The following is a 16,276-nucleotide window of genomic DNA, read 5'->3' as shown; positions in this document are numbered from 1 at the left end:
CTTGCTCTCACACGACTGCTCCAATTCTCCCTGGCTGGTGGCAGCACTGAGTAACTCCCCCTTCTTGGGTTATAAGTGATGCACCCCTTCACATGTGCATCCTTGTGTCACAGGGATTTTATTGCAGCAGGAGGGCAGAGGAGAAATAGTTTGTTTACTTAGATTTTGGCTTGGCTGTGCATGCATATAGTTGTTGTTGGTTTTTAAGCATGATCAAAAATTTGGGCTTTCGGGGGAGGGGACAGTGAGTGATTAATATGTTACAGGACTTGGGCAATCTTGGATACCCTGGGCAAATTGGGGACAGTGGAACAGATGTTAATGTGCATTAGTTTTTAGCATGACTGCTAAGTGGAAACAGGGCTGACTTTTTTTGCACACAAATCTGGCAAGTGGCTCAGCTGGACTGGGTAGGCAATCCTGTCTGTCGGCAATCCTAAGCCAAAAATAGGCACTAGAATTCTCTATAATGTGCCAAGGTTCTTCAGTGCACAAGGCGATGTGGAACGGATTCCATAAAGAATTGAAACCCCCTGGCTTAGATGGTACCTGCACAGCAGTTTTCTAGACAAAAGCCATGCTCAATGTACTTGGTGTATTATTATTTTTTTACCATTTATTCTCCTGAAACATCACAGGTTTGTGTGTGGAAGGGGTGAAGAAGCTTCAAGGAGTCTGTGTCTCAGGTAGCCAGGGATTTTATTGACTTCATAGCATTAGGAGATGCAACGGTGGAAAATGAGGTCTGCTGCTCATATAGGTCTTCCTACTTCATTTTGGGGGCTTTATCTTTCAGGATCTGCCGCCCACCCAGAGCGGTAATGTTTTCACTGTACTGAATATCTGAGCTGCTTCTGACTATGGTATTTCAAGCATGGAAAGGAAAACATTTGGCCTCTGACCCAACTGCTTGTTAACAACACAGCAGCCTACGTTGCTGAAATGCCGCAGCTAAAACAGTCCTGGTGATTCAGTTGCTCATTGGCCTTACCATTCAAACTCCTGCCCTTATTTGCAACGCTTCTCCAATCTGCAGAGGCTGTGGAGCTGCTGCAGTGCCTATTAATGGGCCGCTTCTCCTTTTTGAGCCTGTGTGTCCTTGTCACAGAGACTAAGGGCCTCTGTCTTCTCTCCATTAGCTTGGTCAAAACAGAAAGGGCAGAACTTCACAGCTTGCTGTTGTGCTCACAAATGTTTAAAAATTAGGAGCTACCTGACCCTGTTGCGCTGGGAGGAAACTTCAATGAGAAGATCAGCAGCATCAGGCAAATGTCCGTGATAGACAGTTTGCCTGTTGCTGCCAATCTTCTTGTGCAATGTGTAGTCACAAGAGAACACTGAGTGTGGTCTAGGGCACACTTTCACACAGATCACAGTTCATGTGATACAACTATGAGACTCAACAGGCCTAGCCAGTGTCTTACATGAATTTAACACTCTCCCTTATCCTCAGCAGGCAAGTAAATGTGGAGAAGAGTTTCTGAAGTTGCATAAAGGTGGTTTTTGTTTTGTATTTTAAACTACATTAGTCAGACCTAAAGCAGTATTGGCTCCTCGTTTTCGGCAAGATGCTTTCAGTGAACTTACCCTCCACAGTGCTGTTGCTGCTATCTGTCCGCATGCTGTCTTCCTTTGAGTCCAGTCAGCTAGTCATGGAAAGCTGGGAGGACGCTCCACCAGAAAGCTAGACAAGAACTTTATTCTCTCTCTTAAATGATGCAAAACAGGGGGAAAAACAACCACCCAAAAGTCCTGACTTTGTCCAGATGCAACTAAGTTCAGTGCTACCTAGTGATATAACTATGTAACAATGCTGATTTTTGTTTAAAGAAACAATTAAAAAGCCACAGGTGAAACTTCGGTTAGTTGAAATATTCAGCCGCTCATTTCTAAATCTTGAGAAGCATTCTGAATGACACAAGTAGAGCGAGTGATGATCCGAGACACAATATTGCTATCTGTTGTACCAGGTGTTTGATGGAGAATCTCAGGAGGTGAACTTGGGTTTTGAGGTGCTGCTTGTGGCATTTGGTCAGCACTTGCCCACACAGGAGGCAGTCTGAAGCAGCTGCTGGGGTTGTGTAGCAATGGCAGTGGCAGCAGTTTCTTCTCTTGAGTTCTGGCAACATCTTGCTGGAAGCCACTGCTGCATGAACCCAGGAAGTGAGGCTTCAGCAGGGAGGGGGGGCGTCACCTTTGGGTGGGGTCCATCAACTTCCCATTTCACCTCAGATGGCGAAATGGGACAGACTACCCCTGCATTTGGTGACTGTACCTCTCAGAGTTAGGAAGAAGGTGTTTGTTTCCATTAAGTAATTCATGCTCAGTCTCAGGAGAATATAATTTGGGTGTTTCATCCCACCTCCCTTGCATAGGAGCTGGTCTCTTCTTCATCAGTTTGTATATAAACTTTCTCTCCAGGCTCCAAATGAAGTAGCTCTCATACGGAGTTGCTCTGGTTATATAAAGGCTCATAACCTCTCATAGCTTTGTAATATGAAGAAGCAACTTTTTCCAGGTCAGGTCACTTGGGAATAAGATTCTTATCTAGGGTTCGAATGGGCGTCCTGCTTTCCTATTAGCAGCTCTGCTGGGCTACATCCAGAAGCTGTTGGTGGTGGTGTTGACCTGCAGCTTAAAAGAGCAACATGTAGGTCATTCTGTCTCAAGATTTTCTTTCCCATCTGTACTGCTGTCTCTGCTCACTGTTTCCTTGAGGATAGTGATGGCTAGTGGCAATGCTGCAAAAGCTGTAAGGCGTCCGGAATGACTGGAATTCTGTTACTACAAACTGGAGTTTCAAATGCAAGTTCATCTGGAATGCCAAAATGAACAAAAGTCTTTCTTCCGTTGTGCACTAATGCTGTGGCAGTTACTGCAAGGCAAAGAGCGTACCTCAATGCACCTTGAATAGTAGTCTACAACAACCAAATACAGTGGTACCTCAGGTTACATATGCTTCAGGTTACATACGCTTCAGGTTACAGACTCTGCTAACCCAGAAATAGTACCTCGGGTTAAGAACTTTGCTTCAGGATGAGAACAGAAATTGTGCTCCGGTGGTAGCAGGAGGCCCCATTAGCTAAAGTGGTGCTTCAGGTTAAGAACAGTTTCAGGTTAAGAACGGACCTCTGGAACGAATTAAGTACTTAGCCCGAGGTACCACTATAGTGTCAACCTTCCCGTTCACACAGGTTGACTGCTAGTTTTCCAAGGCCTTTCGGATAAGGGTGTGATAAAAGTTCCTCCCATTGTTTTGATTTATTTCTTCTGGAGTACTAACAGGATAAGGTTTTGTTTTTTCTATCATTTCCAATACCAGCCACAATACTGTGTGCTTGATTTGCTTGTCGCATTTGGTTAGATATTGATTTCCCCGGTGATAAAGAAGATTTATTTCCTCCTAGATTGCGGTTCAGTGTTACAGTTCTGTTTTGTTATGAGGCCTTCCAATTCACTCAGTTGTGCACAGGCAGCAAAGTACTTTCTAGTCGACTTAGAAGCATTGCTGAGATGCTTAGGCCATCCAGATCTGATTTAATTTAAGACTTTTTGATGTTCTGGATTTCCATGAGCAGCTGCATTTGAAGAAGTCTCTTCAGATCCCGGTAGAGAAGTGTGCAAAGCATTAATGTAAGCTTTAACTTCCTCCATGTGGTGCTTTGTGTTTAGGCGAAAGCAAGCAGATCTTTCTTTCCCTTCAGGATTATTAAGCTGAAGTTCACACTGGTGCAGGGAACTGTGCCATTTTCTTTGTGTTGTTAGAAGTTTGTGAATTTAAAAGTTGACTTCTGACACCATATCAATGAAAGCTTAAGAAGACACCCCAGCCAGGAACTGAGACAATAATTTAATTGTCTCTCTTTTGGCTCCAAGGCAGAAGAGCAACAGAAGGTGCCTAACTAAACCCAAATATAGCTAAGTCCAGTGCCACCTGGTGACAGAACTACATCATTACACTATCCATACACTGTCCAGCCACCCAGAGGGAAGGGCTTAAGCAAGCCGGCGATGTTTCTCCTCCTCCTTGCTTCTGACACTGATTGTTCACTTAGAGGGGGAAATTGAACAGGCAACAACAGCGAGGACGGTGGGTGGCAACAGGTTCCTTGTTCAGGTGTGGGCTTCGACAGGTACAAACAGGCCAAACCTTACGCCAAAGAATAAACGGACATAAATCTGACATCAAGAATCACAAGACAGAGAAACCAGTAGGAGAACACTTCAATCTCCCAGGACATTCTATACAAGATCTCAAAGTAGCTGTTTTACTACAAAGGAATTTCAGAAATAGACTGGAAAGAGAAGCTGCTGAATTGCAACTCATTACCAAACTTAAAACCATGGAGAGACCTGGTCTGAACAAAGACATTGGATTCTTATCTCATTATACATGACAAAGCCATTTTTCACTTTCTCACCCCTTGCTTTTTCCTGTAAGACCTATTGCAGTCGTTAAGAGTCGTCAACAGGCTCATCACAGCTATCTGCCAATCACCCATTCCCACCACCCTTCTGAGTAATACCCCACCTTCTCACTATATAGAAGGATCTGGCAACTTCTGTTTCAGTGTATCTGAAGAAGTGTGCATGCACACGAAAGCTCATACCAAGAACTAACTTAGTTGGTCTTTAAGGTGCTACTGGAAGGAATTTTTTTTTGTTTTGAGGTAGCATAGTGTTGTGGTAAGTACCATTTGTTCGTGGGGTGTTTGTGTGCCCTGACAGAGCAATTTTAAAAATGAAATTAATGGGGTTTCATGGTGACCTTACTTTTGACAGTTCCTTGGTAACGAGTTTGTGGGCGTACAACGTCTCACACTTGTGCTGTACAATTTGCACAGTTTTTCTTCCCGATGTTCTCTGCAAGAGCTTTCCTGGCCTCATAGAGTCCTTACCTAATATAGCTCTTTGCATAAGTGTGCACCTGTCACAGCCATAGATTGGAACGGAGGGAATAGGCTGCTCAGAGCTGGTCCCCACCTCTTTCCTTGCCCTGCCTATTTAGTCTGGCTAAGCACGTAGGAGCGCACCAGCCCGCTGTGACTAAATCCTAAATGGAGGGATTCCTTTCTTGTGATGAAGTTTTCAGCAAGTCCTGTCAAGGGCTGGGAAAAGCCTGAGTGTCACTAGCAATCCACTTGGTGCTTTGCCTTTCAGCAAGGGCTCGGGGGGGGGTATTGTTTGTGTTTGTTTCCTTAGGGACCACCATGCAAAAATTGGGTGTTCCAGGCCTTTGGGTCATAGCCATACTTGAGAATGGAAAGAGAGTGCTTGCCTGGCCTTTCATTAGAGTTAGTACAGTATTAGCCTGAGGACGTCTCACTTCTAGGATGCATTAGGGTCAAAGCAGGTTGAAGAAATGCCAGCACCCTGACCACAGGCTGGCAGATCCTGGAGGATCTTGCAGAACTTGATTGAGCAGATTATATGCAAAGCCCATGGCTCACTGTATAGGTGTGGCTTGGTAGATTCATAGCCAGTATCTCTTGCGCTTTCAACATAAAAAACCCTTTCTTTAAAATAAGCAGGTACATAATTGGCTGTGCAAGATACCTATGGTCTGTCTGGCACTGGTAAAAACCAATAGGAGCCGTGGCCTACTCCAGTCTGTTCAAATTCAGTGGTTTCAGGGAAGCCTCCTTGCACAGAACTGTGTTCTGTGTTTAGTAACTGAAGCCTTCTATGTTTTTCATGGTTATTTAAAGCCTCTGATAAGTGAGGAGCTAAAGATAGGCTCCTCAGCTGGCCCTAGGAACATGTCACAGTGGGAGGCCTGCCTTGGGGGTTCTCTCTGAATCCCAAACACAAAGAGGAAGATGTGGCTCACAGCTTACAAGAGAGGGAGTGTGCTGAGCTTCTCCCTGGCATTGGAAGCCAGCTGGGCAAGCCTTCTCACACAAGAGCCTTATCTTCTTGCAGCAGGGCTTCCTAGAATTTCTGGTTGTGAGCACGAAGGCTCCTGGCACTTATAAGCTGTTAGTGCCAGGAGTCCCCTGTCTCTTGCCTCCCCAGAATGTCGCCTCCCTCCCACACCATGCCCGAATGTGAGACTTCTGGGTATAAGTGAGTCAGTATGTTTATGAGCACTGTAGCAGACAGTGGTGATTTTGCAAATGTGAGTGTCTGGGGCAATATTTGCCTCAAAACCATTAGGAGCCCAACTAGCAGTAAAATATTGTTATAGAACTTGTGGGGGGGGGAATCCCCCTAAATACTACAATTAATAAATGCTAGGATTTGGGGTTATTTGTGATATAAAGGGAGAATGTAAGATGCAAATGAATTCCTGGGTAGCCAAACTAGGGCCTTTAAGAGAGCCATTGTGAGTCCTGAACAAGACAATGGCACTTCTAGCCCCAGGTGTGACTAGAGACTGGAGATCTGGAAGGTTGCCAGGGTAACTGCTTTGGGGGAGGGCAAGGGGCTTCTGGGAAGAAGAAAGGGGGAGAAAGAAGGACTGCCTGCAGTGCTTTGGGCCATTCTGTAAGATCTGGACCCCCTCCATGCAGACTGAAGGTGTAATTATGTGAATAAGCCCATATTTCTTAAAGCTTGACAGTCTCCGCCATGTCTTCCATTCTCCAAAGGGACATAGACCCTGTGTGTGTGCCTGTGGTCCCACGCGCTCCTGCCACTGCTTAGCAGAGAGAGGGGTGGGCAATGGGCTTTTATAACAATATGTATATAACAGTGCAAAATTAAAGAGAAATTGAGGGGTTTTTTTGCGTACTATATACATGCTTAGGATTGTACTATTAGTGTTGTTCATCAGTCATGATGGCCCATAAGAAACCCCCCAAAAATGTTTAGGGGTACTCTCATTTTCCTACTCATATTGAAATACTGCCCCTCAACAAGGCCAAACTTAGATTCACAAAATGTTTAGGGATATGCGTACCCCTGAGTCCCCCCATTCATTCATTCATATTAAACTGCTTGTTTCATTTATTCTGCACATGAACTGTGAAAGGGAAATTGTCAGATTCTGGTTCCTGTGTATTTTAAGGGGTGACAATATTCCTGTTTTAATAATTTTTGTGCCCTATACTTTGAACTGATACACAACACGTGCATTTTGTAGTTTGTCTCAGGAGCGCGCGCACAAAAATATCCTATGAAGTAGCCCTCATTTGTACAAATGAACTTGGCAGGTACCAAAGACCAGAGGTTCTTTTTTAAAAAATCCAAGTTCTATTTCCATTCCAAGGGATGTTTTCATAGATGGCTGTGCCTTTGCTATATGCAAACTCATTAGGAACTCTGGAAATCTAGTGCTGTAATTGTTAACACAGAAAAGTTGGAGTTTCTTGTGTAAGAGGGGGTTAGTTTGAGTGTAGCTGCATACCTGGCTCAAACCTCTGGATCTACCATCTCTGGGGGAGTGTTGTGAGGGGAAATTTTGACTGAACTGTGAGAATCTCAGCTTACATCCTAAAATGGAAAGTTGTATGTGTAGTGGTGGATTTAAAATGTTATTTCCATATGTATCCTGACTGTTTCTCAGTCACAGCTGGGTTTTTTGTGTGTACTAACATCTCTCCCTTCACCAAATTGTCCCAGGGCGGGTTACAAAAAATGCCACAATTAAAAGAAATACTGTGTAAAATAATAAAATGAAACCACACAAAAAACAACCGATATCAGAATAAGGAAGCAGCAGCACAAAACAGCAATGTACAGAAATGCAGGAGGAAGGAACATATCCACTCAGCAAAAGGCCTGGGCATAAAGAGTGTGACTTGACTAGGGATGTTGGAGAACTTTGCAGTAATTGAACTTGTTAGCGGGTGGTGCTGTGGGTTAAACCACAGAGCCTAGGGCTTGCCGATCAGAAGGTCTGTGGTTCAAATCCCTGCGATGGGGTGAGCTCCCGTTGTTCGGTCCCAGCTCCTGCCAACCTAGCAGTTCGAAAGCTCGTCAAGTGCAAGTAGATAAATAGGTACCGCTCCGGCAGGAAGGTAAATGGTTTCTGTGTGCTACTCTGGTTCACCAGAAGTGGCTTAGTCATGCTGGCCACATGACCCGGAAGCTGAACGCCAGCTCCCTCGGCCAGTAAAGCGAGATGAGCGCCACAACCCCAGAGTCGTTTGCAACTGGAGTTAACTGTCAGGGGTCCTTTACCTTTTTATACAGTAATAGCCAAAGTAAATTATTTTCCCCAGGGAAAAGTAAATAAAGCAAGCTTTGCAAACTCTCTCTCTCTCTCTCTCTCTCTCTCTCTCTCTCTCTCTGTGTGTGTGTGTGTGTGTGTGTGTGTGTGTGGTATCCTCCAGTCTCTCTGCCATAATGCAAAATATTGGTCAGTTTTTTAAAAATACTGTTGCTGTCTCTTTTGCATTTTGCAGATTACCACGTTTTCTTCTGCATGTGGCTGTTCACAGCTTTGCAAGTAGAAAGGGAAAGTGAGGGAGATTATTGGATTTGTTGTGGAATTACAATGGTTGTTTCTCCATTGGGGATGTCTTGCTTATGATCTGTGTCATTCACACAAGGATAATGACTTCAAATCTTTTGAAATAAATTAAAAAATTGTCCAGTAGCACCTTAGAGACCAGACTTAGAGACTAAGAGACTTAGACTTGGAAACTAAGTTTGTTCTTGGTATAAGCTTTCGTGTGCATGCACACTTCTACCTACCTGAATTTAAAATCTTTTGTTTTATTTCCCACCTTAAGTAAATAAGGTGGCAGGCCTGTCGTCATGATATCCGTTATATAAGAGGTGGTTATGCCTCTATAACAATGACATTATTTTCACAAATCGCAATACTGAGTTGAGATTATACAAATTTAACAAACCGCAAATTGCAGTGGACCAAGCTTGAGTAATGATAATGTGATCAAAAGATGAACAGGTAGGGAACAGCAAACTATATCCCTAGTCTTGATCAATAATCAAAAACACGGTACAAAGTACACCTCAGAGGGAAAGTCATTCCATAATGTGGGGGCCACGACAAAGACCTTCTCACATGCTGCCAACCCTTAAACCACAGAAAAGGGTGGCACTGCCAGCAAAACCTTCCCTGCTGATATTAACACCTGGACAAATCAGTGCAAGGTTTGAAGGTATGGGAGGTGCCTCTGATCTGGGGCAAAGAAACCAGGCAATTAGTTTCCGCTGCCCCAGATGCTTTGAGTGATTGAAGTGGAACAGGAAGACCTCCTCCTGCTCCTCCTCCTGTTTGCTGGAGAATCACCCACACATCTCTGCACTGGCAGCATTTGGGAGTGATGGCAAAGTTTTTAAGTTCTCCTACTTATTCCTGGAGGCATGTCAAACCCAGCTGAAGTTGTAGGCGCAAGTACGGGAAGGAGAAAATGTGGCTCTTTTCATTGAGTGCCCCGAGCTGAGACTCTGTGGGAGTTGCAGCGTAGACTTGCTGGCACTGGCAGCTCCCAACTCGTGGTGTTTAGGTTGTTTGTTTAGCCCCACCAGTGATGTCTTGGTCATATTTAAAAGAATGAGCTAAGCAGCCTTGCAGTTTTGCAACTTCCTCTTCCTACGGCTGCTGAGCACTAAATTAAAAGCGAGACCCTGAAAAATGAGGAAATGCCGGGTGCTGTGTGAGAACTGGAGAGAAAGAGCTTGTTTGGTTACGAGGCGATGCAGCCGGTCACCTTCTTTCTTTGGGAAATGTGACATTCTCTCCTTCTTTCTCTCTTCTTCCTGGCGCACTGATCACTAAGGTAAAAACTTTTGGGATTAACAAATGTGCTGTGCATCTGCATTTGGAATTAGAGATCAGATTGGAAGGCGGCACCCTTCCATATTTGCTGTTGATAAGCTTGATGGTGCATGAGTTAGTTGTGTGATGGCTCTCAAGGAGCTTCCATGAAGTTCTCCTCTTCTTTGCAGGAGAGATGGGAGTGCGTGTACTGTTTTCTGGACTGTGTGGAAGATGCTAAATCTCTTGTTTTTGAAAGTTGAGAATGTGTGCCAATTAAAAATGCCCTAAATTAGTTTAGTCCGATGTACTCAGGAGAACAGTAGAATATGAGAGTTGAGATCCTGCCACAGTTGATGTGAGAAAACAAGTTAGTCAAGTGCACTGATTGCTGCACTTCAGGCATGCTTGCAAGTATGATAGGCATGCCTCACCTAAGCTATATTTCAAATTTTGAGTGTTAATTTTAATTCAATAAATTCTTAAATTCAAATTGCAAGCTTGAGTAGTTTTGTCTGGCTCTTCAAACTGATCAAAGCAAGCTCTTTGTTTCCACAAACTATGCCACATTAGAGTTGTCCAATGACCTTCTACACATGAACTGCCCAGTGCTGAATTCATATGCCCATGAGTGTTTGTGCAAATAAGAAAAAGAGTACTTCAAACTTGCAACTGTAAGAAGAGTCTTGGATTGTGATAGTCAACAGTTGGGAAAGCCATTGACTTGGAACTGTATCCTGGCCGGGCCAGATGTGAGAGGCACAGACTTGGCTTATATGCTAGCTGTGTTTCCCATGGTGTTTATAGCTCCATTTTACCCTGAAGTATTGCTGCTAGAGAATGGAATAACCATTCATCAAGCAGTATTGTTGTCACTTAAACTTTATGCCGTGCACTGTTACAAAGCTTCAGGGTTTATTTTTACTGTGTCATAAAAACAAAAAATATTAAAAATCCACTGCTAAAATATCCTCTCTACTTACTCCTGTTTGCCAGCTACATGCCTCAGAATGACTAAGAACCTGCTGAGCATAAACTACTAAACAGATGTTAATGGCTGGTGTTATAAAAGTGAGAGGGATTGGTCGAAAGACCTTGCCTCACAGTTCTCCTAACTGTATCAGACTTTCCCTCACTCTTAACTGTAACCCATAAAGTCCACAGCATATCAAGTATTAGGGTGTTGTTTGGCAGCCCAACTGAGTTTAGTCAAGGTCACAGTTGAACATTTGACTGCCCACAGTTTCACATGTAAAAGAAAAGAGAACTGTTCCATTTAAAAAAACAACACACCTGCCTCTTTTTACGCAAAATATAAACTTTTGTACTGCACAAGTAATCCTACAACCGAGTGCATATACCTCATTGCCTGGAAGCCATTATTGCAAGAAAGTGCAAACTTTCCCAGTTATATATACTTCTGCATCCCAAGCCAACCTCAGAGGAAGCCCCGAGAAGAAAAAAAAGCCCATCCTTTTGCCAAAGGCACTCGTGAACCTGGCTGGCATGCCTAGTATTTTTTCACACAAGCCTCTGCCTGGGCATCCTTCTTGCTTTGGAAAGCTGGAGTATTTACACTTTTTGATTGAGTCTGTGCAGCAGGATTGGTGGGGCTTGCGCAGGCTGCCTTTGAAAGTACCACAGCTAGCCTCACTCTCTGTGTGTGTTGGTCTTGGCAGAAGTTTGGGAACGCTGCCTTCCAGGATGCAGTGCTCTCCACTTGCTTCTTAGTGGCACTTAGAAAAGAAAACCCAAGAAGAAAGACTTGTTGAGAGGGCTGCGGGGGGAGCTACACTCCGTTGTTTATACTTCTTTGTCCTCTATTTCCTTTTCTGAAGACTTGTGTATGTGTTGAAGATGTTTCACAAAACAAAGGGCAAAGGTGAAACTTTCCCCTCTACCTCCCTTCTCCTGGAGCATTCAATAATTACTGGGCCCCTCCTGGGACATTTGCGCTGGCAATTTTTTTCTTTTTCTTTTTGAAATGGACTCGACGGTGAAATTGATTTTTCCATTCATAAAACATCACTGTCAAATGTTAAGCACAGGAACTGGAGGGAGCAGGGACATGGCTCTGAGATGAAGCAATTGCTCTGCAGAGTTTCTTTTGTTTTGGGGCTTGGGTGGAGGCGCAAAAGTTTGACTGTTTCTTATTGACCCACGGGTTCTTCCAGACAGGAGTTCATTGCAGAGTTAATGCTGCTCACGGCCACAAGTTGCTGTTTTTCCACACAATGTCCTCCTCAGAATTCACTCCCTTTTTATTTTTTACATTTAATCTGTATTTTTCCATACCACCTAAAATCTGATAAGTAAAAAAACCAAAACCTATTATGCATCTGTAGCCACATTGTGTGTGTGTGGTCTGTCATGCATGTTGTTATATTTCAGTGCGTGGCCTCTTATTGCCACACCTCTACTTCCATTTGCTCCTCACCTGGGCACAGCTTGCCCAAAGGAAAGGAACCTATTTCCATTTATTGCTGCAGACTTTGGAGGAGATGGGTACAGAAAAGCTGGGATGCTCAAGAAAGTCTCTCTTGTCCCTTTCCTGGCCCTACAGCTGGCCCCACAGCACTGCTTTCCTATCTGGTAGTTCCTGCCACCACCCACTTTTTATAGGTCACTTACAGCCTCAGAAAAGGGGGAAACTGGGGTGTCCAATTAACTGTTAGACTTGGGGATCCCAGACCAGTGTTCCTTGCACCCCAGCCAACCCCTTGCAATCTGCTGCCCCTCCCCCCAATATAGCAAATTCCTGACCTTGACCAACTTTGATCCTAGACCTCCAACAGGGTGAAAACCAAAGCAGTCTACCTGGGAGCAGGCGCTGGGGATGGTCAGCTTCCCAGTGGTCTGGAAGATGGGTATGGATCCCGTGGTGGTGGTGGGAGGGGACAATAGCACCTCAGCTTTGAGGCTCTTTCTGACCAATGAGAGCACCCATTCTCTCAAGATATCCACACAGTAAATGCTGAGTGTATCCCAGGACAGAAATCACAGCATGTACATCATGGAGTTGTTTTAAGTTAATACAGAGGTTTTGCGCTAGACTTCTTTTATCACTCTTGCTCAAGGCCTTAAATTACTTTATCAATTTTTTTTTAATCAACATGCCTATTGCACTGCTGAAAAAAACCACAAGCTCTCATTTTGGCCATTGTGAAACACTTAACTGGATTAATAAGGCTAGTAATGCTCCTTCCTTCCTGGGAATTGACCTGTCCCTGTCTGGAAGCTCAGTAGATGACAATTTATTTTGCCTAGAAATGTAAGGGCAGAAAGAGGCTGGTAGAGGGAACCACACACATGGGATCTCTGCTCACACTGCATATTCCACTGTACTATTTCCCTTTTCCTGGTGCCCCCATGGAACTAGCAAACAAGAGAACTTGGGGCAGGTTAGTATCTCATTCTGGGGCAATCCTTCCCAGAGATTTGTTTTCCTGCAGTTGCTGCTGCTGCTTATTCTTATTTATTAAATATCTGTCCTGCCCTTCTTCCCAAAGAAAGTAGAAAAGCAATACACAGTAGTAAAGCGATACAGTTAGAAACAAAAACCTATTAAAAAAATGGAAAGCAATTAAGAGCATCTTACAGGAAATTAAAAACATACACACACCACCACATCTAATTTCATGGTTTTCTGGAAAAGTATTTTTCAGCCATCATATGCCTGGGTGAATGATGTTTTTCACTTCCTCCTTGATATTGTGAATGAGGAAGACAGGTGTACCTCACCAGGGAGGACATTCAAGCAATGGGGGAACTGCCACTGGGAAGGTCCTGTCATGGGTCAATGGTGACCAGGTAGCATCTGTTGGTCCCAATGGAGTGCAGCTTATATGGACAGCACTTGTTTGGGATGCTGTGGCAGCCCCCCAATGGCATCCTAGGCAGGTTTGTCTTCTGCAGATTGACTTGGAGCTTGGCTGAGCACTGAGCTAAGCCCCAACTCTGAGCCAAGCAGTGTTGCCAGCTTGAAGGTAGGGCAGAATGCACAGCTGCATTCCCCTTTACTTGGCTCAGCTGGTAGGACCTTGCGGTTGCGGAAGAGATTGACAATCTTAAGTTAACTTTGCCTGTTGCCCCATACTACTAACACCCCCAGCAGCTGGTGGGAAGTGCAGGGCCATGGCTTGTAAAGTTTTGTGAGCTGTGAAGGTCATTCTGCAGGGTCTACGTTCTTACCTGGCCTGCACTACGTTCTGCAGGGTTAGGGCTATAATATGCACAGAGAACTTCTCCGCCTTGCAGGGCCCCACAGTGTCTGCACACCAGTCCTGAGCAGTGGTGGGTTTTCGTTTTTTTTAAAAAAACATGAGGAGGTGCTGACACTCGCATTTTGTTAAAAGTGTTGTGGGCACCAGCATAAAATGGGTGTCATGGGCGGCATAATCCGAGATATCATGGTGCCCTGTGTCATAACAAAAAAAGTGCTGGGCCTGAAGATGTCTCTCTGTGCGTGTTTATAGGCATAATGTATATAATGTGAGGTGAGGGGATTTCTTTGAGGTCTCTTGAAGAGTTAAAGTACAAATCCTTATTTTAGGTAGATGTTATGTTGTGTTTTTATATATATATATATATTCTGGCATGCCAATAACTAGAAATAGAATCCGTCTCCTATCACCTCCCAAGGAAGAATGATTTTAGGAGACTGGCAACACCTCCTTCTTGAGTAGGGTGAGGGACCTGTAACCCAACCTACCCCTGGATGTTTTGCCTGTGCTATATATAGTAGCTGGCCTCTTGGAAGTTTGTTTTTATCCCTCTTGGTAAATATATTTTTTGCAGCCATCAGACACCCCTTCCCCCACCCCCACCAAAGGTTCAAAATAGGAGTAACTGATGGAATTAGCAGTCTATGCTCTATAGGAAAAAGGAACATGTGTACCTTGTTATCCTGTATAAATGACTAAAGGACCCCCCCCCCTTTACTTTTTACTAAATATTGAGGAGGGATGGCTCTTGACTGCATTAATCATTAACTCCCCTGAGCAAGCACAACCGTTAACCTGAGCGTACAACTGAGCTAAAGTAATGGGAGGTACAGTCTGCTGCTAGATTTATGAACTGTGAATGAAAACGACTCCTCATATCTAAGGCACTGCCTGGACTGGCAGGTTGAATCTTCCTCACTTTGCAACTGGCGGTGTCATCTGCTCTGGTGCAACATGCTGCCCAGCATGAATTCTCTGCTTACACCTACAGTGATGTTCACCCACTTGCGCTTTGTGCCCTCTTTGAACAGCTGTGAAGGACTCTTCAGTGTGCAAAACTGTTTGGGTGTTTCAGCCTCCTTGTGGGTGGCACTGTGAAACAATCCTGTTTCTCCTTGGGCTATGATTGCAGCTTTTTGTTCAGCTTTAAAATGCCCTCATCTGAAATTTAGAGACAGGAGAAACTGCAGATGGGTAAACAGCTGATAGGGGAAGGAGCAATAGGTCAGGGGCAGAGCATTTTCTTTACGTTCAGAATGTCCCTGGTGTCTCTAGCTAGGGCTGGGAAAGACTCCTTCCTAGAACCCTGGAGATTTGCTGCCAGTTAGCATGGACAGATCTGAACCAGATGGACCCAATGGTCTGACTTGATGTACCTCAAATTCCTATGTTTCTGACATTTTTTACCAAAGGCCAGCTCCCTTATTTGGCCATCTGAAGCCACTCCCTCTGGTGACAGTGTGGGAAGTGAACTTTCAAGTCAGGTATCACAAACTCATGACTTCTTGAATCTCAGCAGAATGTTATGGTGGCATTTGTGGGTTTTTAATACATGGCTTGCTCTTGCTGGATTTCCCCTAACCACAAAATCTCCTCTAGCGTACCATGCTTGTGTTTACTACCTATCCAACAAATTCATTCTCAGTGATGGTTGCAAAGCTAAGTGCCATATGGGGACAAGCAGCTTTGTGCCTGGCATTATATTATAACAATTGATCTTGACTTTTTAAAACCTTGTATCTAAGACCAGTGATATGAATCCTGAAAAATTACAATGGTTTGGATAATAGGTGGGATTAGGAATGAATGTGCTGGGATGAATTTGCAATGCTATAGCTTCTCTTCTACATTACCTAGGCTTTCATGACTGGGATAGATGCTTTTTTTTAAAAAAAGAAGAAGACATGCTACAATTTCCTGCCAGTTACTGATCTTGGTTTTTCCCATGCTTTTCTCCCTTTTTTGAATTCTAGAAAGTCATACCAAAGGGACATCTGAACAAACGCTTCCTCCCATCCCATATGTGCCTTCCCAATCCTTGAGGTCATTGGAAGAGGCCCTATTGTGGGTGCCCCGTCCATCTAACAGTTGGGTGAGTAACAACCAGCTTTATATTTTGTGGCATGCCCAATGAGTGCGTTTTGTCTTCCAGGTTCTTTGAGGCAAGGGACAAGAACGTCCTTTTATCGAAAGCCTTTTTTTTTTTTTTTAGACCAATGCTGTTTATATTCAGATGTCATGATAGGTCATGGTTTAGTGTGCTTAAAATGAAACCAGCATCTCCCCAGGCTCATGTGCTCCCCTCTCTTCCATCGACACAGCCATGAGGCGTTGAGAAGGGTTTGCTTCTGTTTTTGATTAACTGTGGCATCGTATTTTGTCC

The 16,276-nt window shown here is 44.1% G+C and overlaps 1 protein-coding gene across 2 annotated transcripts in view; it reads left to right on the top strand.

The window, feature by feature from the left end:
* Positions 1 to 16,276, top strand: part of TFEB (transcription factor EB) — a 63,091-nt gene that overhangs the window by 23,190 nt on the left and 23,625 nt on the right. The window contains exons 1-2 of one of the 2 annotated variants that reach the window (XM_028734132.2): positions 8,741 to 9,692; positions 15,867 to 15,985. The gene's annotated coding sequence lies outside the window, so the exon portion shown is untranslated. Of the gene's footprint in view, positions 1 to 8,740; positions 9,693 to 15,866; positions 15,986 to 16,276 lie in introns of those variants that run through there. The other variant, XM_028734129.2, reaches the window with a different exon arrangement.

This window comes from Podarcis muralis, chromosome 5 (genome assembly GCF_964188315.1).
Source record: "Podarcis muralis chromosome 5, rPodMur119.hap1.1, whole genome shotgun sequence".
NCBI lineage: Eukaryota > Metazoa > Chordata > Lepidosauria > Squamata > Lacertidae > Podarcis > Podarcis muralis.
This window is presented reverse-complemented; position numbering and strand designations above follow the sequence as displayed.